Consider the following 26,755-nt stretch of genomic DNA (forward strand, 5'->3'; position numbering starts at 1 on the left):
CTACAAAAAGATACATGCCATTTTGCTACAATGGTCTTCAGAGTTCTAACTCATAACATGAAAAATAAAAAGGGAGTGATCCTGCAGTATTATGCACCCAATCTTGAGCAAAACAAAGAATGCTGTTCTAAGTAGTTGGGAAAGACCCTAACATTTGGTGGAAAGCTGGATCTGTCACCAAGTGGTCGTTGGAGAAATTAAGCTTTTTGTGTTCCAGCTTCCTCATCTGAAAACAAGAGAGATGAATTAAAAGATCTCTCTCAATTTTTAAGTGCTCTGATCTTAGGAACTGACAACACAAGATATATGCACACACACACATAATTATGCAGACCACTTAATAAAATTATATATTATTTCCTTTTAGTACATAGTTCATAGTAAAGAAAACAGACTAAGAATAGGTCACCTAGCCTCTCAATCTTGGGCAAATATAAAAATATTACCATTCACATATATTACAATATATAAAATTTATCAAACAGTTTAATAGTCCCTTTTCTTAATTTTCAAAGAGGATAAAGCAGCTTTTTCTTTCCATCCTAGAAAGCTTCAAGAAATTTATCTAAGACTGTATCACTTTTGTACCTTTATAAAGACAGTAGATATTTAAAAGTTTAAAACATAGTTTAGATAAACATCCCAATAAAGTGTCAAATGACTGCTTCCATGATATTTAAAAGGAGAGTATGCTGCAATAGTCAAGAGTGCTGGAACGCCAAAGAAACACCAGAGACAAATACAGTATTGATAAATTTGGGGATTTATTTTCTGATAAGAAAAATGGTATAAGCAAAGGCTTAAATTATAGTAGGCCTTTAGAGACATGTGTGAGTCAGTGCCTGGTGCGTGATCTTGCATAGAAGCAAGGATAAAAGATAAAGAAAAAATGGTCATCCCAAGCCAATCAGCAACTACCTGGGCAAAATGAGAATATGAGAATGATGTCTCTTAAAGTAAGTCATTGGTAGAATTTTTATGTTGCAATGTATTTTACTTCTACTTTGTAAAGCAATATATCCTGAGGTAATTCACCACAAGTGAATAACTCACTTTTCCAAAACCAACACTATCTTCAATTTTAACAATTTATATTATATACATTATACTTGTATTACAGTATCATATCTGAGCATTTATATGTCAGGAACTGTTCAAGTTACTGGGGATGAAGAAATAAAATTTTAAAGAACTTTGTCATTGTGGAATTTATATTCTAATGTGTGGAAATAGCAGAGAGAAAGTAAACAAGTAAAATGTGTAACAAATCAGAAGGTAAGATGTGTTGGGTAAAAAATAAAGCTGGGAAGGATATTGGAGGGATTTTCAGTATTATAAAAGGAGACCAGTAAAGCCCTCATTGATAAGGTAGCATTTAAATTCACTTACCCAGCACCTGTATAGAACTATACCAAATCAGGGATAAACTGCTGGCAGCACTAATTCTGTATTTTCTGCCTCTACCAAGTCAAGTCAACTAAAGGTCATCATCAAAAAAGAAAGCAAGCCCATATCACCACTTTTGCTAACAACCATTAAGCAAAAGGAGAGAATGCTGTAAATCTTCACTTTGTTCTTTTTCCTAAAATATTTTGACCTTTAAGAAGTGCCCAAGTCCTTATGGTCCTAAACATTCTAGTTCAAGTTTATGAAAAATAAATCCATCTCCCTTACAACTTAGTTTACTTTTTAATCCCTTAAATCTATGACAAATTTAATCCAGTCTAGGATGAGAGGTAAGTATTTAGAGAAATGCACTGTGAAGAAGAAATAATATATTCATAATTAATAGAACATATGAACATATGCTGTGGTTTTTAAAATGCAAATGACCTTAATTATAAGCAAGAAGAAAAACTTCCCCTGCACCTAGCAAGTGGGCGACTCCTCCTGAACTCTCCCATCAATCTGGAAGTCCAGGGATTTAAGGAAATCACATAAGCAGAAGTCTAACGTCTCCAGGGTGATCACAGCAAAAGTCACATTTGGGCACATGATTTTAAAACTAAATGACTAGTATGTTGTCATAGGCAGATATACTACTAAAAACATTTTGCAGAAGTATACCTAAAAATGTCTAGGGGTGATGTACAATACTTTCTACAGTTATTTTGTACCTGTTTTTAGTACTTTACAACTGCTTGAAAGCCTTGCTAGCACATTCTCACACCTTCAACATGTCTTGATTAATATTCTGTAAGTGTTATGATTAATTTACTAAAGAGAGTGGCAAAATGTTCAGCTGCTACATAAAGGACTCTAGCTTCCCAGGACTCAATGACTATGTTGCACTGCCTCTTTTCCTCTACTTTTTTTTCCCCTGTATGTTTTTTGGTTGTTAACCTTGAAATACTTCATTTATCTTTATCTCGTATGTCTTATCTAGCAGAACTGAGATGTATGCAATCAATACTGGAAATTTAATGGTCCAGGTTTCTGATGCTAATAATAGTCTTTTGCTATTAAATACACCATACTTTCACTGAAACCAGCTAGGAAAATAGCATATTCAAATGCTGCATGTGTACATATACATGTGTGTAGGTATGTATATATGTACACATTCACACTCCCCTCTCAACACACATATCAACTTCAACTGTAAGAACCTTATTAGATTAGACTGATCACACCCTAGCAAAATAAGGTTATATACATACATTTTTAGGGAAAGAGAGCAGTCAATGTGATAAACTAAAATAAACTGGTATCTTTATAAAGCTAAGTAAATTCTGACATAATTTTCAGAAAGTTTCCTCTATGCTCCTACTAAGGTCTTTCTCCCTTAACTAGAATACAAATCCATACTTTAGCCTACAGTCTAGATATTAGAGGAAGGCAAGGTAAGTTGTATATGAAATTAATTTTGTGTGATCTGAATTTGGTGAGATTTAATCATTTATGAGACAAAAATAAAAGCCTGAAAATTTGTATGTTTTAATAAATTCTTTGTATTAATAGTAAATGCCAGTACTCAACTACCACTACCTAAAAAGAAGGCATACAACAATGGGGAATCTTCTCAATGTTATTTAATAAGACTATTTCCCTGATTTGTTTATTGGACTGAACTCAGAGAAACTGCTTTAATTAAGTTCAAGATTTGTATGTTATGATTTATTGCAGTTTTGCAGAGCATTTAAATGCTATTTTTAATTTTAATGCTATTTTTAATAGGTAAAGTTATTTAAAAATGTGTAGCATGCTCTATAAGAAAGATACTGTCCTCAAAGGAAGTACTTAACAGAAGTGCATTAGGATTCATAGAAATGTACTGCATGATTTATGATATAGCCATCCTCATATCCTAGTGTGACTAATTCTACAGTATCTTTCAGTAAGAAAGCTTTAGTGATTTCTCAAATCAAAGTTACTATTATTTTTTTAAGTACTGGCAAAATGTATTTGCCTTGTTTTCCTTCAGGTAAGACTACTCAAGGCTCTGAAAGGAGCCTTCACGTATCTGGTCACCAAGAGACAAACAGTGTTGCTTAGCAAAGCAGCAACTATGACTATGCATTATTTTAGATAATAACATTTTATCCCAACCCTTCTTTGCAAACACACATCTGATACCATTTTCACACCTTGAGCCTTTCAAAGAAGTGACCCTATATAAATTTCTATATATGAAGTTCTACTAAATAGATTTTTGAAGCTGATTTTTTAAGGAAAAAGGCATTATGCACCTCCTACATACAGTTACTTTTAGAAAAGCAATTTCCGTGTTGTCTAAAGAGTGAAACTGTCTTCAAATTTTAAGTTCTGCTTCATAAACTAGCTCAAGGTTAATACTGTAAGGACCTACAAAAGTTATGCCTTGAAGTTAAAAATTTATAGCCTACTATTCCATTTACTCAATAAAACCCCAGGGACTATGTGAAAATAACTTACATTGAAATGGAAAATGAATGTCCAAGTGTTTTCAAAAATAAGTTTATAAAGTTAACGTTTATCATTTTAACAGTTCTGTTTTGAGCTAAATTTTAAAATGCTATTCTTGGTGAATTATTTACAAATTAGACATCAAAGAGTGAAAATCAGTTTTCCTGAAGTGAGACAGCACATGTTATATGGTGGGAGTCATAAGACAGGAATTCTGGTTTTAGCTGTGACTTCACAGATGGAGAACTAAAGATGTTAAGAGATTTGTAAGAACTTCACAAGACTGTTCAGGGCTATACCACCTAGCCTCAAATATTATAAAAAGTGAAGAAATATTTGACAGCAGAACTGCATGAACTATTAAGCAACATGCTAATCATTTTAATTATGTCTTGCTTACCAGAAAAATCCCAAGCACTCAAAGCACCAAGGGTATATTGAACTATATCTTAAAAATTAGCCATGGTTAATCTACAAAGTTGAAAAATGACATGCAGATGAGCAAAGACTTTACGTACAGTTTTGATAAAGACTCACTTCAGGTTTAGGTATCTTTATCTCTAATCCTGAAAGAATCAATGCTGAATCAAGTCCAACATTCCAGGTAAATGTACTTCTTTACCAATCAGGCAGTTTTTTCTGGTAATCACTTTGATTAATACAATCTCATGCTATTTTTCATGTTTCAGAGGTGGGAAGTATTAGTAAAGCATCAGAATTAACTAAAACTCAAAGGAGAAAACTTTCTTTTTAAGCTATGAAAAACGAACCTAATTTCCTTGGCTTTTAAAAAACAAATCTGTAATTTCAGTGTTTTAATTGTCTAATAAGCATTTATGTCTGCTTCCTTTAACCTGTGCAACTCTAAAGGGGGATTGGTTTTAATCTTGCCTTTTAAATCTGTGACCCTCCAAGAGGGACTCATTCATTATAAGTAAGTTTTCTGTGCACATTACATAATAAGTGTTCTGCCAAAAACTATGAGGACTATAGTTTAAAGCAGGCAAGAACCTTTCTCTCAAAGAGCTCACAAGCTAATAGTAAGAGATGAAAAATGTATTATATACATATAAAAGAGCTAGGCAAGTATAAACTACCATCAGTTTACCTATAAAGTCCCTCCAAACAAGTATTTAGTTAACAATGACTTCAAACCATAAACTATTTTGAAATGATAGGAAAACAATGAATTATGGAAAAAAGGAAAGCAAGAGCTGGCTATTTATGGTAATCTTTCTGTTGATGCTGACCTAATTAATAAGATAATGAAATCAATATATTTTTTCAAGACCGTGGCTACTTCCTTCAAGTGAACTTTTATAAACCAAAACTTAACTATTGTTGAGGAACAAAAATTTCTAGTAATCATCAATAAAGCTAGAACCTTGGAAACTTTATCCACAAAGAGATAATGCTGTTAATATTCAGAGTGATGAAGACTATGCTTCACTGTTATTTCTTGCCCAGGGAAAAGGCTCTACCAGTATGTAAATTTAAATTCTCCAGAGCTCAGTTTAGTCATCTGCAAAAAATGAAGGAGTTACTACTGCCTTCATGGTAAAAGTTTGCTAAGTGTGAATTCCCCCCCAAATAGCAGAATTTATGAGTAATATACTACACCCACACAAACATAATAAATTCTCTCATAACAAATAATTTGCAAAATATAGTATATTGAATTTAAATGTTTCACTCAAAGTTGTTAGTTCTTGATTTTTATCTTTGCTTCTTTTGGTCAGTCACTCAACTAAGGGATCTGGACACAGGATAAAAGAGAAGACCAGAGCAGGTGGGGTGTAACTCCAAATATGCATTAGCAGATTTAGTTATTTTTCTAACTAAAAACTAAAACTAGATTTTAGTTTTTAGTTAAATAGTGGTGTCCTGTTTGCCTGGGCTTTCAGAGATATTTAGAAAATGTCTGTTATAATTAAATAAGAATTTATGATGTCCAAGATATGACACCAAAAAGCACAAGCAACGAAAGAAAAAAACAGAACTGGAAATTGTCAAAATTAAAAACTTTCGTGCCAAGAAAGTGAAGACAATCCACAGAATGAAAGAAATTTTTATAAATCAGATATATCTGCTAAGAAGTTTGTATCTAGAATAATAAAGAACTATTACAACTCAATAAGACAAATAACCCAATTTAAAAATGAGCAAAGGATCTGAACAGACACTTCTTCCAAGATATATAAATGGCCAATAAGTACACAATAAGATGCCAGACAGCATTAGTCATTAGGCAAATGCAAATCTAAATCACAATGAGATACTACTTCACACCCACTAAATGGCTACAATGAAAAATAAAAAGTGTTGGTGAGGATACAGAGAAATCAGAACCCTTATATATTGCTGGTGAGAATGTAAAAAGATACCACCATAGGTCTGACAAACAGTCTGGCAGTTAAAGTAGTTACTATACAATCCAGCAATTCCACTCCTAGGTATAAACCTAAGAGAAATGAAAACATGTGCAATAAATGAATGTTCATGGCAGCATTATTCACAACAGCCCCAAAGTCCAAATATACATGAATTCATGAATAAAATACTGCATATCCATAAAATGGAGTATTATTTAGCAATAAAAAGGAATGAAGTCCTGACAGATTCAACATGGATGAACCCTGAAAGTATTAATATGCTAAGTAAAAGAAGCTCATCACAATAGAGTCCTTTGATACGCAATGTTCAGAATAGGCAAATCTAGAGACAGAAAGTGCATTAGTAGTTGCCTAGGGCTCGGGGTATGGACAGATTGAGGCGTGATGGTTAAGGGATGTGGAGTTTCTTTTTTGATTAACAAAAATGTCCTAAAACTGACTGTGGTGATAGGTGCACAACCTTGTGAACATGCTAAATAACTACAGAACTGTACACTGGAAATGGGTAGACTGTATGGTACGTCAACTGTAGTTCAACAGTGCTGCTAAAAATGAATCAATGATGTCCAATTTTTAAACTGCAATATAATCTATCATGAAGGAGAAAGGATTAAGAGTCAGGATATCTATATTTTAGCCCAAAATATCACACCATTCCTGTTTATGTCGTTCCTCCTCTTACATGAATAACTTAAAGCTTCCTGCCTCACACTCAGGGTTTCTCGTAGTGTGGATTTATAGTTAATGTGACACTTTCTTCACCTCACCAACTTGTGAACATATCAAGTTCACTCTACTTCCATGTCTTCATTTTTGTTGTCCATGCCACTGCTTACAATATACTCCCCTTTACTTCTACCTTCCAAGTTCTTCCATATGCAATTTGAATACTATCTTTCTCACAAAACATTTCCTCACTGAACGCCTTCTCTTCTAAACTCAACAGTCCTTCAAGATAGCAAAAACTGATACTCTGCCACATATAAATCATTCTTTCTTATATTTTTGTCACCTCCACTATACTGTGAGTTCCATGAGGGCAGTAAAGCCACATACGAAGGCTTTACTGTTTATAGCAACTAGAACAATACTTCATTTAATATCTATAAAAATACCTAAATGAATAAATTTTCTCGTGATTATTCCACCAAATACAAAAAAGCTAATGGTCAATAAACATTCACTGAATAAATGACTAGATTGATAAATGGCAGGAAGTAAAACCATAACAGCAAACAATAAAGCTGCTACTGACACTTTTAAGGAAATGACACCCCTTTAAGAGTACAGAATTCAGAACAAGCAATAATTTTCACTTCAGTGATGAAAAACAAGATATTTCTGAGTCTCCTACTGCTAATCGCTTACACAAATAGGGATAACAACTCTAAAAATTGTTATTCAGCTTTGTTTAGATAACAAACACTTTGTTACATCTATGCTGTCATATAATTATAACCAGAAACTCACATGCAGATAACCAGCTCATTAGGAAAAGAGTTAAAATTGAAGAAAGAGGGCTTCACCAGTAGCGCAGTGATTGAGAGTACGCCTTCCGATGCAGGGGACACTGGGTTCGTGCCCCGGTCCGTGAAGATCCCATATGCCGCGGAGCGGCTGGGCCCGTGAGCCATGGCCGCTGAGCCTGCACGTCCGGAGCCTGTGCTCCGCAACGGGAGAGGCCACAACAGTGAGAGGCCCGCGTACCACAAAAAAAAAAAAAAAAAAAAAAAAAATTGAAGAAATCTTAGTTTCCAAGACGATTCACTAATCTTTGGGAAAGACATTTTCTATTACCATTGGTATAAATAAATTCTCAGACATACCCTCTACTCTGACACCAAGGTCATTAGTTATTTTAACTTCTCACTTAATTCTCTCTTCTCCAACCAAATGTCAGTCATTACTTCTCTCCTTTAGGAAAAAACTTACCATCGATCCCTCAGACCTCTTACTCTCCAAACCTTGACTGTTGATAGACTATTCAGAGTCTAGATTAATCCAGCCAGGAAGACTTTGTTCAGACAGTCCATCTCATTTATGGTAAACTTTTATTACTTTACTTCAACCCTGAGAAAAAGCAACTCAGGCATTTCAAAGTTTAACAAGGGGTACTATTGTTAAGTTGAGATTCACGTAACTAGCCTCAAGAATTGATTAAATACATAAAGGTAAATTTTTCATCACTGGATATGTAAAATACTGTCTTCTACTTATCTGCTGGAATTAACACCAAAGTATGAATGATAAATCTTCCCCTCCCTCCCTTCTTATTGGTAACCTAGGAGACAGGTGAACAAAACTAGGTAAAATAACAAAACATATCTTTCCAGGGCCAGGACTGGCAGAGCTAAGAGAAGAATGCAAAACAAAATAAAATAAAACAAACAGGACGCAAGATAAGACTTTGTATATACTAAGGAAAGAGGGGCATGCTGGGTGAGAAGAGAAACAAATGGCTATTCTTATCTGTGTTTCAAGTATGTCTCAAAAACCTACATTTACAGATTGATAGTACAAAATAAATTTAAAACCATACTTTCTTCTTACAACTCCAAAAAGTTTAACCAGACTAAGCACATATAATGACTGAGTTAGCATACGTATTAAATTGGCAGAGGAAAACAAGTAGCCATTGTTCTAGTTCTAGACCTTTACCTCTACCCCAAAAGGCAATTCACTGATACAATGACACTGTGAGAAATCATTTAATTCCCTGGTAGCCTCCAGATATGTTCCAGAAGAAAACTTTTCTGCCTTTACAGATTTCAATTATCCACTCCCCCCCCCCACCCCCAACCAAATCTAGAAAGATAAGTGCTTTGTAAACATTTTAGTCACTGAGTGGGCAAAAATAGCATGTATTAGTATTTTATATAAAAATACTAGTAAATCCTCAAAATAATAGTAAGACAATATTCTTTCATTAAAAGCTTTAACATATGTAACTGTCAACGTAAGCATACAAAGAATGAGATACACCATAACAGCTTCATTTAATGATTTTTTTGAAAGATAAGGGACTTTTTTGTGTCCCTGCTGCTAGAGTATTAGTTATCATTTTCTAAGCTTAATCAACTTAAAAAACTTACAGCATGTGTATTTTAAAGATAAATACACTAACAGCATGTATATTTAAAATGAACTATAGTTAAATGCTGCTTAGAAGGTCCAAAAAAGAAACAGAGGTACTGAAACTTGTTTTGTTTTCTAGTTGAAATGAGTATTACTTGGGTCAACTGGTTGACCAAGGACTTTCACAGTAAAGAAAAGAAAAAAAAAATTATCTCAGCAGTAAAGTCTCAGTAGACAATCATACAGAAGAAACTCACCATTTATTTAGATATCAAATATAAAACTCACTGATAATGACACTAAGAAACATTAGAAAATCATCAAAAAATAAGTTAATGAGTATATAAAAAATTAACTCGGAGAAAGCTAGTACACTAATCAGGATTACTGGGTAGTAATAGTCCATGAGAATAGTCTGTTTAATAAAAGGTCTGGACTACATGAGATGTTCTTTCTCATTCAGAGAGAAAACTATAGACTATTTTTGGTTGAAATAACAGAAGGAAGTAGTTTGTTCAGGGCTATAAGAACCACAACAAGAGTTAAATTCAGATTAAATTCACTTTGAGACTTAAATCTTCTACAGCTTGCTTTCCTCTTCATGTACATCGCGATCATTTTAATAAAACTTAAAAAAAAAACCCTGAAACTAAAAAGGTAATTAAGGCAGTTCAAATAATTTCCAAATTGGCATCTCTCATTCAAACGAAATCTTTCATTTAAAGAAATAAAGGCATAATGACAGCATTCCTTACTTTAAATGGTCACAAAAGAGCTAAAAATAAAATCAGCTCACCAACCGGTTAACAAACACAGGTATATCCAGATGATGAGGTGCCTCATAATTAAAAGAATGAAGCTCTTTATGTCCTGACACAAACCAACTGCTAAACCATGTTAAGTGAAAATAGCAAGATATATGAGTGTACATAGTATACTATCATTTGTACAAAAGGGATGGGCGGGGAGGAGAGTACATACATATTTGCTTGTATATGGACAGAACACCTCTGAAAGGACAAACAAGAAATTGGTGCCACTTGGGTGACTGGAGGGCAAAACACATGACTCCCTGCTGTATTACATCCTATGTGTTTTGAATTACGGACTATCTGAATGAATTATTTATTAAAAAAATAAAACTGGAAATACAAAACATAATCCTTTCTTCCATCTTCAGGTGTGATCTCTCTTTCCTTTGACTGCTTTCTGATGACATAATACTCTGCATTGTTAGTCATCATGTCCCCAAAAGTTCCTTGAGGGTAGAGATATGACAATGTAATTCATCTTTGGATTTGCTGCAGCTTCTGGCCCAGTGTATTAAAACACAGTAACAATTATGATGAATAATTTAAAACATAATAGGAAACACTTGTTGAGCACTTGTGACATGCCTCATGTTTAATATGCATTAACTTATTTAATTCCCACATTTGTATGAGCTAGATATTGTACACTTATGACCAAGCAAATTGAGGTATGGAGAAGAAACTTGCCCAAGGTTCCAAGCTAGGAAGTTAAAATAAACCTTAAAAATAAATAGCTGTCATTAATTGAATCCTTAAGGAAGTACTTTATAATTATCTCACAATGCTATAAAGTAGCTTTATCAGATAAGGAAACTAAGGCTGAGAAAGATCAAGAAACTTCTTGTAGGTCACAAAATTCCTTGAGGGTAGGCACATGATAGTAGTGGCAACAGGAGGATTCAAACTGGCATGTGATTCCCAAACCCCATGCTCTTTCCATTAACTACATTCTCTGTCACAGTAAATGCTAAATATTTGAAGTACCACAAACTGTGTCTCAAGTGATAATGTAGAGATGAGTTCATACATGAGTAAGAAAAAAACCAATCTTTTCATTTTTTCCATTCCCTATATCCTTAAATTCAGATTTGAGCTCTAACTATTCAATAAAGAAGCCATCACTGGAGGTGACACTGTATCATGAAGAAAGATATGCTTACAAGATTATGTCACAGGCTGGCTATAAACAAGTCTACATAACCATTCCTGATAAGATACTGAAATGAAATTATAAATTTCAGTGATACATTGTAAGCATTAGGTTACAAGTAAATAATTTTTTTCTACTGTGTAAAAAAAGGAAAAAGATTTTTTAAAATGAGGTGAAGTGGGAGACATATACTTGGTTTTACTGCAACCATATTATATCCCCCAAAACAAAACCCAATGTCTTAGAATGAAAAACAAAATAAAGCTACTTCTCTATGAAGAAACAAAAAGTCTATTAATCAGATCTAATCATGAAAATGAATTTCAGAAAGCAGAAAAAGGAAGGTGCCATTTTATGAATCAGGTTTCTAAGTTTCCTTAGGTCCTTATGTGGAAAAAAAAATCATTCGAAAAGTGTAACACTAAAGTCTTAAATTCCATAAAAAGTGTCCTTTTAATATTCTTCAGTCAATTTGTGTCAAAGACTCATTGGCTTTCTGAATACATGTCCATTAAAAAAAGGTTCAAGCAGATTTAACTGTAATTTCTGCTGATCCCTGGGAGGGAGCAAAAGTATAATTTAGTAACAAGCTCTAAATGAATATTCAAATATTAATGAATATAAAAGTTTAAAAAGTTTCACCTGAGATTACTAAAAGAATTAGATTATGAATTTATAAATAAAATTTTCTAAAAAATCTTTTGGATAAGACTGAAGAAAAATCCTATCAGAAAACTTTTTTTTCTAATTCAACAAAGGAAGAGCCATTGTCATATAGTCTGTTACTCAACTTATGCTGGTTTGCAGAAAATCGTTAAGGAAAACCAGTAATCTATAGTATCATCAAGACCATAATTTCCTCAGTGTTTGGAAATAAAATCATCTTCCCAATTCTTATGGAAAAACTCTTTATTACATCTTCTTAATTGTTTCTTGGTAATGACAAATTGCTAAGGTGGTTTTTTAAAGACTTGCAATACAGCAAAGTAGGTTTTGGAAAAGTGACTTGCAAACAGAAAATCAGAAGACAGTGCTTCTACTAACAATATTTATTCCTAACAAGAAACCTTGTATCAATCACAATTCTATCACACCCTAAGACAGGTATTTTAAAAACAAATAACCTGTTCATCTTTTGCATCACTTAAAATAACCATTTTGGCTTTATTTTTTAATTCAGGAAATGAGTGTAAAAGATTTCAATAGCTTGCAACCAAAAGTATCTTTTATATTAACTTAAACCTTTAGAAGGCAAAACTGTTGCAAGCTAAGGCTAGCATGAAATTCTAACTTCTGAAGAAGGCAAGACAAACTTAAATAGGTCATATCCCAGGTCCTTTAAAAATTGTCTTTTAATCTTTGATGTGTCAATGACTTTTCTGCTGTCCCTCTTCCCCAACAGGGAAAGAAAAAATAAACCTTTGCGGCTTAAATTATTGTCGCTCTGGGGCTGGGGTTACCTACCGCACGCTAGACTAATAATGGATACTTTTAAATGCCTATTTTTAGAATTAGTATTAACCAATCTCTTGTTTACATTTAGACAGAAAGATGTGCGAAACATGGCAGGGGGTACATGGGGAGATCCAGAAGACCCAACACCACGGTTGTCCGCCCCCCCAAAAAAGGTGATGTAAAACAAAAGTACATCGGCTAATATGTTTCAACGAAGTGTTTCAAAATCTCTCAAGTGATTATTCCCTTATTGAAAAGGGTTAAAACCGAAACTGTTTTCAAACATCAGCTTCCCTTTTACAAGATCCCAACAGTTTTTAAAAAGTTACTACCAATATGTTTTTCTTAGCACCCCCTTCCCGAAAGAATGCATTTCCATGACTACTGATTTTAAAAAAAGAGGGTGAGGATAAGAGTCAAAAATTATTTTAAAAAGCGAGAGTTCTCATTGCTTCATGTAAGTAGAAAAACACAGAAAACATCTTTCCAACGGGGTGGGAGCAGGGAAAAAGGGCGTGAATAAAATACAGTACGAAAGGAAACCTTGGGTTTCGAACTTTATTGCACAAAGAGAGAGTGGAGAAGAGAGTAGGTCAGCCGGAGCAGCGCTTCCCCTCGCGAAGCGGGCATGCAGACAAGGAGGCTACCGAGAAGGCAGGCGCCTTCACCTCCTCTGCCCTCAGCTGTCGCCTTCTTCCTCCTCCACCCCCCGCGGGCACCCCGGCGGCGCTGCCCGGGCGGACGGCGGGCCGGGTCGGGGGCGAGGCGGGCGGCGGGGGCCGGGCGGGCGGAGCGGGGGGCAGCGCCCGGCAGGGCCAGGCCGGCGGGCGGCCTCTCCCGGGGTGGCTTCGGGCTCCCGGCTCCCGGCTCCGCGCCGGGCCCCGCTCGGCCCGGCGGCGGCGGCGGGAACGCGGGCGCCAGCTCGCCGCGGCCGGCCGCCCGCACACACCCCCGGCCGCCGGCTCCCACCCCGCCCGCCGCCCCCCGCCATGAGCGCCGCCGCTGGCTGCAGGCAGAGTCGCTGCCGCCCCGGCCGCCGCTGGCTCCAGTCCGCCGCCATTATTCTTTGTTCGCTGCGAGCGGCGGCGATGGTGTGGGGCTCGGGCGGAGGCTCCATCTTTACCACGGCCCCTCCTGCGAGGGGAAGGCCCCGAGCGCTGGTGTCCGGCGCCTCCCCGTCCCCCCTCCGTCCCCCCGGCTCTCTCCGGCTCCTGCCTCCTCCTCCTGCTCCTCTTACCGGTGGTACAAGCTCCTCCGTCACTGCTTTCGTTCGCGGCCCGGATCTCGCTGGAGTTTTATTCTCTCCCCCACGTAACACACCGCGTCAAACTACACCTCCGCCGCGTCACTCACCAACACTCCGCTTCTCCCAGCCGCCCGGGCCACAGGCAGCAGCAGCCGCCGCCGACTGAGGACTCGCAGCCAGGGAGCCAGCCAGCGCCGCCCAGTGCCGAGTGCGCAGCGGCCGCGCACGGAAACAGCCGAGCTCGGCCCGGAGGAGCTCGAGCGGCCCCGCCCTCAGCGCTGGAGGCGGAACTTGCCGAAGACCTTCGAGTTCCTTCGGGCACGGCGGAGGGCTTCCGCGGGGAGAGGGAAGGCGGAGGTGGTCTGGGGCCAGGGGTGGGGAGGAATGATCTAAGCCCCCCCTCCCCCTCCCCTCCTCCCTCCCCCGCCCTGCCGCTTATCGACGGATAAAACCGGCGGCGGAAATTTGCAGGAAGAGTTAGGGTTTGTGTGTGGCGGGGTGGGGAATTCCCGAGGGGCGTCGACTGCTCGATGGAAACCCCCGCGCGGGCTGCCCTTGCGGCGGTAAGCGGCGGGCTCTAGGGCGGCTGCGGCGTGCCGGGTCTGGGTCCCCGAGCGCCGCCAGCCCCGGGAAGTTTCAAACGCTGCCGGGACGGGGGAGACGCGCCACTGGGTCGGGGCCGCGCCTGAGTGCGAGAGTACTGCGAGCTGGGGAGGAAGGCCTGCAGCGGCTCTGCGGTCGCCCCCGAGGCTTGGGGCCTGGGCTGGACTCTGGGACGGTAGGCCGCGGCGCTGCGCCGGCGCGGCCCGGGGGCGTCGTTGGCCCCTGTGGGGAGGGTCTTCCGCCCCTCTGGGCGGGCTGGGCGGCTCTGCTTCGAGAATCCGCTGAGAAACCTGGCGCCCGCCGGCGGGGCCGTTCTGTTTCGGGGGACGGAGGCTCTGGGACTCCGGTCACCTTGGCGGGGTTCAGTACAACAGCGAGGACGGCCAGGCCTGGGGGGCACATGTTCGGCCTCCGAGCCGTGACCTGCCCTATCCGAGGTTGCTCTTCTACACTTTCGAAATGTCTTACCTTCCTCCTCCACCTGCCCGCCTTTTTTTTTTTTTTTTTTGCACCATCCTGTGTCGGTTTCTTTTCACAGCCCGTTTTCTGCAGCACAGGGTTGCAGCGGCTGCACCCTTTTCTTCACCACCCGCTCCCCCTGTGAACCCGCAGTGTGACTTCCGTTGCCTCGAAGCTGCTGAAACTGCCCTTTCAGAGGTCACCCGAGACACGATACCGACTTTACCATTATCCTTTTTATTGAACTCGACAGTCCTCTCCCGGGCTTTCATGTCTATTGTAATTCACTTTCAGTCCCTTAAAGCAAACATGTTTTAGGAAGCCGAGAGGGTCCAAAACAGAGCTCCGTCCCTTATTGACTTACTGTTGAAAAAGAAAGAGTTCCCTAGCCTGGTCCTGTAGATCCCCTCGTCCTTTCTCTTTGGGCTGAAGAATATCCCCCTTTCCTTCTGTTATTTTCAACCTTTCCTTCTCAACCGGCGTTTCTGTCCAGTATTTGAACATTCTTAAGTCTCTCATTTTTTGGAAAACATTTTTCTCTTTAAATCCCTCTCCAACCGCGATTGTCTCTTACCCCGTGGACGTTCATGTCCCAGTCTCCTCAGCCCTCTCCAGTCTAGTTTCTGTTCTTACCACACACCTGAATCAGCTCTGAATTGTCACAGACAAGCTTCAGGCCTCATTTACAAGACCTCATTCTGGCATTTTACACCATTGCCCACAGCCTCATCCAAATATTCTCTGCCCTCTGCTCTTGTTTTCTTTTACCTCTCTGGTTGTTCTTTAACAACCAGCTTCTCCTCCTTTAGCCAACTGTTAAATATTGGAATCCTGTTGAGCTTCATCCTCTTCTCGAGTCCCACCATGTGCATTTTCCTAGGTGGTCTCATCCTCTTTCCGGTGGCTTCAAATACCCTTTGCCAAAGACTGTCCAGCTCAAAACTCAAGCCTAGATCTTGCTTTTGAACTCTAGATTCATATTTCTAACTGCCTGTGCTACACTTTCATCTGGATGACTTGATGTCAAACTCAACCTCTTCCCTCCAAAAGCCTCTTCCCGTAGACCTCGGATCAGTAAAGTACAGCCTGTCCATCTACTCAGTTCAGAAACCTAAGACACCTCCGACACACATCAGAATCACCTAGACCTGCCTTAAAAAAATAGGATTTGTGGCTTCTCATCCCACTCTAGTCTAAGCTACATTCATCTCTTGCTTGAAGTTCTGCACTAACTACCATCGAGGTCCTACAAAACTGCTCTTGGCTCATTCCAATCCATTTGCCATACTGCAGCCAGAGCAAATTTTAACAAATACAAATCTGATCAAGTCACTACCCTGCTTGAATTCCTTCAGTCCTTCCCTTTGCTTACTGAACACAATCTTAAGTCCTTGTCATTAAGGCCAGGCCCTCCATTATCTGGGCTCGTCTTCTTCCCAGCCTCCCCAGCAGTCCCTCTAGCTCTCTGCACTCCAGCCATGTTAGTCGTCTTATTTTTTCCAGGCTCTTTTCTCTTGTTCCCTACTGTAAACTCTCACCTCAAGGAATTTATACATGCTATTCCCTTCCCCTGAGATTCTTTTCTGATTCATCATACTTGTAATTATTTGTTTAATGTCCATGTGTGGTCTGTGCAGGTAGGGACCATGTCTGTCTTGTTCACCACCAGAATTTCTCTCCTCCCATCCCCAGCACAATGTCTAGAATGTAGTGGTGCTCAGTAAATATTGAACAAATAATGAATATCTCTATGGTCCTGGGAAAAAATCCTTAATATTTTGGGGTTCAAATCCTGGTTCAGCCACTTACTAGCTGTGTGACTTGGGCATATTTTTCATTCTTGCGCCTCAGTTTTCCCATCTGTGAAATGAGAAGATGATAATAGCACCTATATCATAGTGTTACTGTGGTAATTAAATGAGATCATTCATGGAAAGTGTACTTGGCACAGTGACATGTAATAAGTGTCTATTTAAATGTTGCCTATTACTAGCTTTATTTGTATATCTCACCCTTGTGTCAAATACATTTGCAAAATTGAGCTTATTATCTTCCTGCTCTTCTTACCCTGGCCCTATACATGATATCAAAATATTAGAATTATTTGCTCATAACCAATGCTTCTCATTCACCAAATACAGTAATTTTTTATTTAAAAATTTCCATATATTCTTCTTTTCTGTTCACACTGATCTTCATTTAGGGCCTACCTCTTCATGCCTTAGTTACTTTGCTGACTTCCTGGGTGCTTCCTAGGTGCTAGTGGGACTGCAGGCCCACTTCTCCTATTCACTTGTGCCCTACTCTCAGACCAGTGGGCCTCAAACAGTTATTAAGTCATACTTTCTCCTTGACTTACGCTCTCCTGGCCTCTGTTTTCACCTAATTTTGTTCATTCACTCATTCAGTCATCCAGTCATTCAAGTGCAAGTTATTTTACTAAATGCTTTGGATATACTTTAGATTTGAAATGTAGTCTCCCAGTTTCATATATGTGCTCTGGCATCTCCATAAACCATAGAAATGAACTAGAAATGTCAAACTTTAGCATCCGTTTTTATCTCTGGGACTTGAAAGCTACTCCCACTTTTGACTCAATTTTTCAATTGGAAAACAGGGTCAATATTGGGGAGATGAAAGTAGGGAAGAACACATGGATGTAAGTTGACATAGTATAAGGTAGATAAGATGGCAAAGGGGGAAGGTCTCAAGAGATGATTATAAAAGGCTTCAAGGAGAAAGTGGTATCTGAGAGCTTTTTTCTAACCACGGCTTCCTTTTCCTGTTATTTTTCTCTCTTGCTTCCGCTGTTGAACCTAATTTTCACCCTCACTGTGAACTCAAGTTCCATGAACACTGCCTATTCTAGTTCATCACCTCTCAGGACTTAATTTGTTTTTCTACCTAACCCCAAGGCCATGGTGACCTATTTTGTTTATTCTAAAAATACCTGTTGAGCACCTATTTTGTGCTATGTACTACAAAACTGGGGCTATCGCAGTAAATAAAACATTGTTTCTGCTCTCAAAGGTAATAGCATAAAATCTTCAACTTCTCCTCTTTCTGACATTTCTCTTTTTTGTTCACTCCTTTGTGCCCTCATCTAGCGTCATGGTTGTAAATACAATGCCCATGCTGACAACCCTCAAAATTATATCTTCCCAAATCATTCTCCCAAACTTTAGACTCATTTAAACAACTGCCTACTCACACCTCCACTTGGATGTTGTCTTAGCCTTGGTTCTCCCAGAAAGCAGAATCTGAGGCAGTCTTCTGTGCTCTTATTTTATTAGGGAGTACAATCTTGGGGAAGTGAGGGTAGGGAAAAGTAGTGAGTCAGGACAGGAGGTTAAGATTCAGTCAGAGGATGCTAACACTACCCTCCTCTGCAACATACACATACTTCCGTTTCATGTGGGCACCAAACAGACCCCTGTGTGAGATGTGTGGCCTGAGCATGAGGCAAAGCACTATTGGGTGGTTACTGCCTGAGGTTGGTTGGCCATGGCAATGAAGACAAAATAAGTGGTAGAAGACCCTACAGGCAATGAGGCCAAGAGGATCCTAGGTGATACAGAGGTGTCTAATAGACATCTCAAACTCAATATGTCGAAAACTGAACTGATTTTCCCCCTCACATCTGCACCTGCAGTCTTTCCCATCTTAATTGCTGAGGTTAGAAATCTTGGAATGACTCTTAATACCTTCCTTTCTCTCACATCCCACATCTATTCCCGTAGGAAATTTTATTGGCTGTACCTTCAAAATATATCCAAAAACTGACTACTTAGCACCTCCACTGCAAGTGAGCTGGATGTATAATACTTTCATCTCTTACCTAGATTACTGCAATTGCTTCTTAAGAACTTCCCCCTACTTCCGTTGCCGTACACCAGCCACTCTTCTGCCTTAGCACCTGGGGGCTGTTTCAGTGCTTAAAATGCTCTTTTTCCAAATATCAAGAGAGCTAACTCCCTCACCTCCTTCAGGTCTTTGCTGAAATGTCACTTTCTCACTGAGGCCTTGACAATACTACTTAAAATTACAATTTGACACCCACCTCAATCACCCCTATTTTTTCTTATGGCACTTATTACCTTCAAATATACTGTCTGTTTTACTACTTTTTTTTTTTTATAAATTTATTTATTTTTTGGCTACGACGGGTCTTCGTTGCTGCACGCAGGCTTTCTCTGGTTGCGGTGAGCAGGGGCTACTCTTCGTTGCGGTGGGCAGGCTTCTCATTGCAGTGGCTTCTCTTGTTGTGGAGCACGGGCTCTAGGTGTGCAGGCTTCAGTAGTTGTGGCACGTGGGCTCAGTAGTTGTGGCGCGTGGGCTCAGTAGTTGTGGCTCACGAGCTCTAGAGCGCAGACTCAGTAGTTGTGGCGCACAGGCTTAGTTGCTCCACGGCATGTGGGATCTTCCTGGACCAGGCCTCGAACCCGTGTCCCCTGCATTGGCAGGCGGATTCTTAACCACTGAGCCACCAGGGAAACCCTGTTTTACTACTATTTATGTTTATTGTTGACTGGCTCCCTTGCTAAAATACACGTTCTGAAAAGCATTATCTTTCTTTTGTTTACTGATGTATCTCAAACACTTGGAACCATGCCCTGACATATAATAGGTGCTCAATATATGTTTGTTGAATGAATTCCCAACTTGCCTGTGTTCAGGTGGTTCATACTATTCAGATTTATTTTCTTGGTTGCTTTTGTAATGAGCAGGAATATAATAGTTTTCCTTCTTATTTGGTAAGATTTCCTATAATCTTGATGTAACAGTTATCAATAAGAATTCCTGGAAACAATTGAAATCCCAAACACCTCTCTATAACAGCAAAAAAAAAAAAAAAAAAAAAGGAATGACCCAAATGTCCCCATACTAAATAGTTAACTATTTAATTCAACTTTTGTCCCTTATATGTACTCATACCTCTTTTAACATTACATGGGAACTATTCATTTGTTTGTCTGCATCCTTTATTGAACCATGAGCTCCCTAAAGGCAAAGTTGTGTTTTGTTGAACTTGCATCCCTAGTAACTGACATATAATAGGTGCTCAGTAATGTTTCTTGAATGAAAGAAAGAATGAATGGTTAGAGTTTTTCCAGCACTGGTCAAGGGACCGGTACCCTGCCCACGTGATTCAAACATCTGATCTCCTTAGCAGTTCTTCCCCTGCAGTGTAGATGGATGCTTGAGAGTCTTCATAATTGGAAAGAGCGCAAGGTGGAGCTGTTGTCAGCACGCATGAAGTAATCCTGTGACTTTAATTGTACTTTCCCAATAGTTTTCCAACAGAGAGGAGAAAGCACTGATCTGTTACATCTATTTCTGTTCTGTTTACCAGTTATAGTTCCCTATGTAAATTAATATGTTGCTTAAAATTAATCTTCAACAACAGCAACAACAAAACTCTCCATTTCTACTTTCTCCTCTAGCTACTGTCCCATTTTTTTGCTCTCTTTACAGTAAGTATCTCGGAAAGAGTTATATATTTACTGTCCCAATTTCTTTTCTCTCATTTTCTGTTAAATCCACTCCAGCTAGCTCTTGCCCTCAGCATTCCACCAAAACTGCTCTCCACATTTCTTAATCCAATGGCCTGTTCTCAGTGGTCTCACTTAGCAGCACTTGACACAGTTGATTGCAACTTCCTCCCTGTAACACTTTCTTCACTTGTTACACTTGTTTCTTCAGTGTTACAGGGCACTTCACTCTCCTGATTTTCATCGTGCACTCCTGGTCATTGTTCTCAATCTCCTTTGTTCACTGACCTCTCAATATTGGAGTGTCCCAGGTCTCTGTCCTTGGACCTCTTCTGTTACTATACTCTCTCCCTCAGTGTCTCATTCATTCTTATGGCATTGGATATGATAAATAAGCTCACAACTCCCTAGTCTCAGATTCAGCCTTGTATATCCAAGAAACTCCGCATCTCTACTTGGGTATTTAATAGACCTCTCCATTTTATTAAACCCAAAACCAAACTCCAGATCTCGCCTCCCCTCAGAAACCTTCTCTGCCTACAACCTTCTCTATCTCAGTTAATGGCACCTCCATCATTCCCATTGCTGAGGGCGACTCAGCAGCTCTCTTACACCCCACATCCAATCTGTCATCAAATCCTGTTGTTATCTCTTCAAAATATGTGACCGCTCTTCCAATCTCCACTGATACCAGCTTGGTCCAAGCCGCTGTTACCTTTGATTAGGATTCTACATCAGCCACCCTTAACCTTCATTCCTTTCTCAGCCCAGCAGCCAGAGTGATCCTTTTAAACTTTAAAGCTGACCACACCATGATTCTGTTCAAAACTATCCAGTAGCTCCCCATCTCACTCAGAAAAAGCTGTGATTCTTACAGTTAGGCCTACAAGACCCCATTTCCTCTCTGATTTTACTTTCTGCTCTTCCTACCCTACCTTTCTCTGCTCAGAGGCCTGTTGACCATCTTGCTGTTCCTCAAACACTTTGGACCCACTCCCCTTAGGGACTTTGCATTTGCTGTTCTCTCTGCTCGGGATGCTCTTTCCAGACGTTTCCACGTCCTCTTCATCTCCTCAGGTCTTTGCTCAAACGTCCGCATTTCTGTGAGGCCTTCCCTTACTACCCTGATGAAAACTGTTCACCGTACACCCCACCTCTCTCTTTGATCTTTTGCTCTGCGTATCTCCTTTTGCTACTTAGTTTTCCTCCATAGCACCTGTCACTTTCTGGTATGTTATCTACTTAGCTCATTTATTGTGTTTGCAGGTACTTTTGTCTCTTTTTTCACTGCTATATTCTTAACATCTAGAACAGTGTCTTGTACATAGCTGGCACTCAAATGTTTGTTGCGTGAACGAAGTTGAAATTCTGGACTTAATCTCCTGGCATTGGTTTGTGTAAACAGGTCTCTCTCAGTTTGATCATCTCTGTATGCATCTATAAATATTGTTTCTGTGTTGCAGCCTGAATCATGGTGGGTCCACCAAAGTTTTGCCTTCTTGTGGGGCTTGATTTCATCATGGCCACGCTCTCTGCCATCTCTGTCTCAGTTCCATAGAACTTGAAAGAGTTGAAGACCTCTTTGAAGCTTTCTGATCTTCCCATGTCTCAGAGTCAGAACTGATCGGGAAGATTCTGGTTGCTTCTTATTTCTATTCTGAGGACCAGGTGGTTAGCTACTAGTACTGCTGCATTCTTGTCTTCCTTGTGACTGAAAGCAGTGCCATGTAAACAAAGTCAGATGGCCTCTTATCCTCTTGGAAATTTACAAAAGGCCAGTGGTTGGCAAATAAAACTGGTAGCAGCAACAAGTGAAGATTTATTGAGCTCTTACTTTGTGCCAGGCACTGTTTTAAACACTTTTGATTTATTAACTAACTTAATCCCCATAATAACTCAATGAGGAAAATATTAACATTAGGAACATTTTATAGATGAGTAAGCTGAAGCATGGAGGGATGATGAGATAAACGTCTCCGAGGTCTTAGAGCTAGCAAGTGGCAGAGTCAGAATGTGAACCCAGACAGGCAGCCTGGCTCCAGAGCCTGCGCTCTTAGCCACTGTGCTCTACTGCCTGGTTGTAGAATGAAAAGTGGGAGAGGGAATTTGCTTTGAGAAGAAAGCAAATTATAATTCCATCGATGTGAGTCTGTCATTCTGAAAGCATCATTGTAACACAAGCACTTTCTTCTCATGTCAGTTCTATCGCCATTTTCATGCATGATACAAGAATTAGGCTAAAAAGCTTCCACGATACCTTGTCACTCTTCCTAGCGAATGAGTAGGCTCCTTGAAACACTCTGCCTAGCCACCCCCTTTCATTTTTGCTTCACTAATTCCTAGTCTTTAGCTGAGCTCTGAAGGGTGTGTCATGAACTCTGAGTACCCTACCTAACTCCCTACCCCAAACCAACACTCTAGTCTGATTTAGGTGCCTGAATTCCATATTTTTGTTTCTGTCAAAGCACCCATCACACTTGGGACTTCCCTGGCAGTCCAGTGGTTAAGACTCCGTGCTTCCACTGCACGGGGCAAGGGTTCGATCGCTGGTCGGGGAGCTAAGATTCCACATGCTGTGCAGCGCAGCCAAAAAAATAAATTTAAAAAATGTTGGCACTTCCCTGGCAGTCCAGTGGTTAGGACTCCGTGCTCCCAATGTAGGGGGCAAGGGTTCAATACCTGGTCAGGGAACTAAGATCCTGCATGCCACATGGCATGGCCAAAAAAAAAAAAAAAAAGTAACATGTGGAGGAAAAAATTTTTTTAAAAAGTACCTATCACACTACTTGTCATTATTTGTTTAAATGACTAGTTCTGTGCTAGACTGTAACTTCGGTGAGGGCAGAGATTGCATCTGCCTTATTCACTGCTATATCCTTAATACCTAGCATGGTGTTTGGCACATTGGAGGAGTTCAATAAAATGTTTTTTTAATGAATAAAAGTGATATTTCTATAGAATATCTGCAATCATACCCATGCATTAAGGTGAATTTTCTTATGGCCAGACTAGTCCATCTTTTTAGAAATGCGAAAGATAATTTTCTTTCAGTCTGCCTTCCAGCTGTTGGGTTTTTATGTTAGCATTTCTTATGCCATAATGCTAGTTTTCAATTAGTGACTGTTTCTGCTTCAGATTCAACTAACGTTCAACTGTAATGTAGCAGATGTCTCTCTGAGGTCTTTCATATATGTCTGCTAATTTAAATTAAGACAATTTCTTTGGGTTTCAGCTTCTTCAGCTACACAGCCAAGATACCTGATTGACTTGTGCAAGATCAGACTGTAAGTTTGAGAATTGGGGTTTGAATTTAGAACTTCCAATTCTAAATTTAGCTTCCTTTTTTTCATATGTGATGTTGCCTTTCTGTTCCTATCTCTGATTCTTGCCTACTAGTCTTTGGTTAGCACCCATATTACTGAGCGACAAGCATATTTGATAATCTTATAAGCACCTCCTTCAAAAAATTTTTCCCCACTCCTTTGTTCTGTTTTCCAATTTTATTTATTTTCTTCCCATTTCCACTCTGCCAAATTCTCTCCCAAACAGTGGCACTCAGGGTTTATGAAAACATTTCTGGGGCCTGTCCTAATCTCATGTATGGATTAAGGGCTTTAGTGATATTTGGTTATTTCTATTATTATTCCTATACTATTATTATTATCTATTTGAGAAAAAGATATGAGAAGAATCCCAGGAATTGGAAACAGGACACATACTACTTGGGCTCCTGATCAAACAAGGTGATTGAACACATACTTTTTGCTTTGCTTATTCCTGGCACCCCACAGTAAAGGCGGAAGGAAAGTATAAACCCTTATGATAGATAGAATAATGGTCCTCTCATAAATACCCATGTATTAGTTCCTGGAACCTATGAATGTGTTATCTTACTTGAAAAAAAGGGCTTTGCAGGCGTAATTAAGTTAAGGATTTTGAGCTGCGAAGATTATCCTGGATTATGTGAGTGGGCCCAATGTAATCACAAAGCTGCTTATAAAGGAAAGAGGGAGACAGGAGAGTTAGAGTCAGAGAGAGAGAAATTGGAAGATGCTCAGCTGCTGGCTTTGTTGATAGAGGATGGGATCACTAGCCAAGAAATGCAGACATCTTGTAGGAACTAGAAAAGACAAACAGATTCTCCCTTAGAGTTTCCTCGAGGAATGCGGCCTGGCCAGCACCTTGATTTTAGCCCACTGAGACTGATTTTGGGCTTCAGATCTCCAGAACTATAAGATAATAAATTTGTGTCTTTTTAAGACAGTAGGTTTGGGGCAATTTGTTACAGTAGCAATAAGGTACTTATACAAGCCCTCAAGGACAAAAAGAACAGAAAAGCAGACAATGGCAGTTGAGAGAATTCAGCACATGCTTAGAAGACAGGATAGATGGAGGAAGGGTAGCTGACTTGGCAGAGTGGGAGAAGCTGGTACCTAAGTGTCTGCAGAAGAGAGACCGGTGAGAAGGAAGCCAATTTGCCTGACAGAAATCCAGAAGGGTTCAGGAATTAGAGGCCATGCCTGCTTTATCCCATTTGCAGAGCCTGGGAAAAGAGTACCAAGAGAGGCCTACAGAACATTTGTCCAAATATTTAAAAGTTATAAATCCAGCGAACAAACTGCTAACTAAAATATATTCAATCCTTCTATCTTGAGAAATGCGGAGAAAGGACCTCCATTTGGGGGTACTCCTGTGAATTTAAGGAAATTGTTCTGCATGAAAGAGAGAAACCAACTAACCACCAAACAGAAAGTCTGGTATGTATGAATGTATTGAGATGAGATTTAAACAAGTAGTAGAGAATTTTGAATTGGTGATATGCGCTTAGGAAACTAAGTAAACGAAGAGAACAATACAATTATTAACTCCAGGGAAAACAAAAGGTTTGGCAGGAGAGGAAAAGTATTCACAGTTATCATATGGCTCAAATCTAATTAGAATACAAGGTCCCAATAATGTAAATACTCATTAATCTAATTAAATTTATGATATATAGTGAAAGGAGCACATATGTGGTGGGCATGCAAAGAAGGAGGATAGTAAACCCTCATTTCCATAGTGAAAATCAGTAAGTAATGCCTACAACAGAAATATCAAGTTACCACAATTAAAACGTGTGTAGAGATGTGGAGGTGAATTCCAAAGAATTAGCTAAAATAATTCACAGTGGTTATCTCTGGGGAACGGTAAATATTCATTGAGAGAGCTTTGACTCTGCAAAATTTGAGCATGTATAACTTTGATACAACCAAATTCTTATTTAAAAGATGATCTTAAGGGGAATAAATATTGAAGATTCTTTCCTAGATTTGAAAAACATGAGAATTAAGATTGAAAAAGATATTCAAATCTCTTGAAAAAGGCCCATATCAGAGCACACGACCACAACCTATTAAAAGCCTCTGGCAGGGGATGAAGGTACATACAAAGGACTAGAAATAAAAACAACAGTGGTCTTCTCAACAGCATCATTGGAAACTAGAAGACAATGTCTTAATGCTTTGTGATTCTGTGGGAAAATTATTTCAAATTCAGTATTCTATTATTTTCAGACATATTAGATCTTTCTTGTCATGAACACTTTCTCAGGAAACTACTAGACGATACGCATTACCAAAATGAGGTGGTAAAACCAAAACAAGAAGATCTAGGAATCAAGAGTGTTACCTGTCAGCTTAGGCTATGTTGCAGTAACAAACAATACCGAACTCTCCATGGCTTACAATACAGGTTTCTTTCTTTTCACCCAATGTGTCCATCGTGTAGTTCTGCTCCTTGTCACCTTCATAATGGGACCCAGCCCGATGGAGCATCCTTTATTTGGGAAATTGCTAGTCTTGTGGCGGAGGGAAAAGAGATGATAGATCTCTTAAGCTTCCACCTTGGAATGTCACATGTCATTGGCCAAACAAGTCACATGGTCACTTCTGAGTTTAACAAGGCAAAAATGTCAAATCCTTCCATAGGATGGAACCTCACAAGTCATAACCAAGCCTGACATCAATGGGGCACATATTGATATAATCGACCCCAAGGCAGGAGCTGCAGATATTTCAAACAGTAGTACAGTCTTTCTCAAAGGGAACCCCTGCATAGAAGGAGGCAGAGGGAATACCCAGGTCAGCAGCTGTGAGAAGAAGAGAGCCCCAGGAGGAAGGTCAGACTGGGGGGAGGGGAGATTGGCA

The 26,755-nt window shown here is 39.5% G+C and overlaps 2 protein-coding genes across 9 annotated transcripts in view; one reads left to right on the plus strand and one right to left on the minus strand.

Moving 5' to 3' along the window:
* The window catches only part of CREB1 (cAMP responsive element binding protein 1), a 56,481-nt gene extending 42,183 nt beyond the window's left edge, over positions 1-14,298 (minus strand). For 5 of the 6 annotated variants that reach the window (XR_004038807.3, XM_030853577.3, XM_030853585.3 and 2 more), the window contains exon 1: positions 14,008-14,298. The gene's annotated coding sequence lies outside the window, so the exon portion shown is untranslated. The remainder of the gene's footprint in view (positions 1-14,007) is intronic. The other variant, XM_060301948.2, reaches the window with a different exon arrangement.
* A 54-nt stretch (positions 14,299-14,352) lies between these two features.
* Positions 14,353-26,755, plus strand: part of KLF7 (KLF transcription factor 7) — a 445,941-nt gene continuing 433,538 nt past the window's right edge. Inside the window, exons 1-2 of one of the 3 annotated variants that reach the window (XM_060301949.1) lie at positions 14,353-14,579; positions 23,803-23,854. The gene's annotated coding sequence lies outside the window, so the exon portion shown is untranslated. Of the gene's footprint in view, positions 14,580-23,802; positions 23,855-25,223; positions 25,328-26,755 lie in introns of those variants that run through there. The other 2 variants (XM_060301951.2, XM_060301950.1) reach the window with 2 other exon arrangements.

This window comes from Globicephala melas, chromosome 7 (genome assembly GCF_963455315.2).
Source record: "Globicephala melas chromosome 7, mGloMel1.2, whole genome shotgun sequence".
Classification (NCBI taxonomy): domain Eukaryota; kingdom Metazoa; phylum Chordata; class Mammalia; order Artiodactyla; family Delphinidae; genus Globicephala; species Globicephala melas.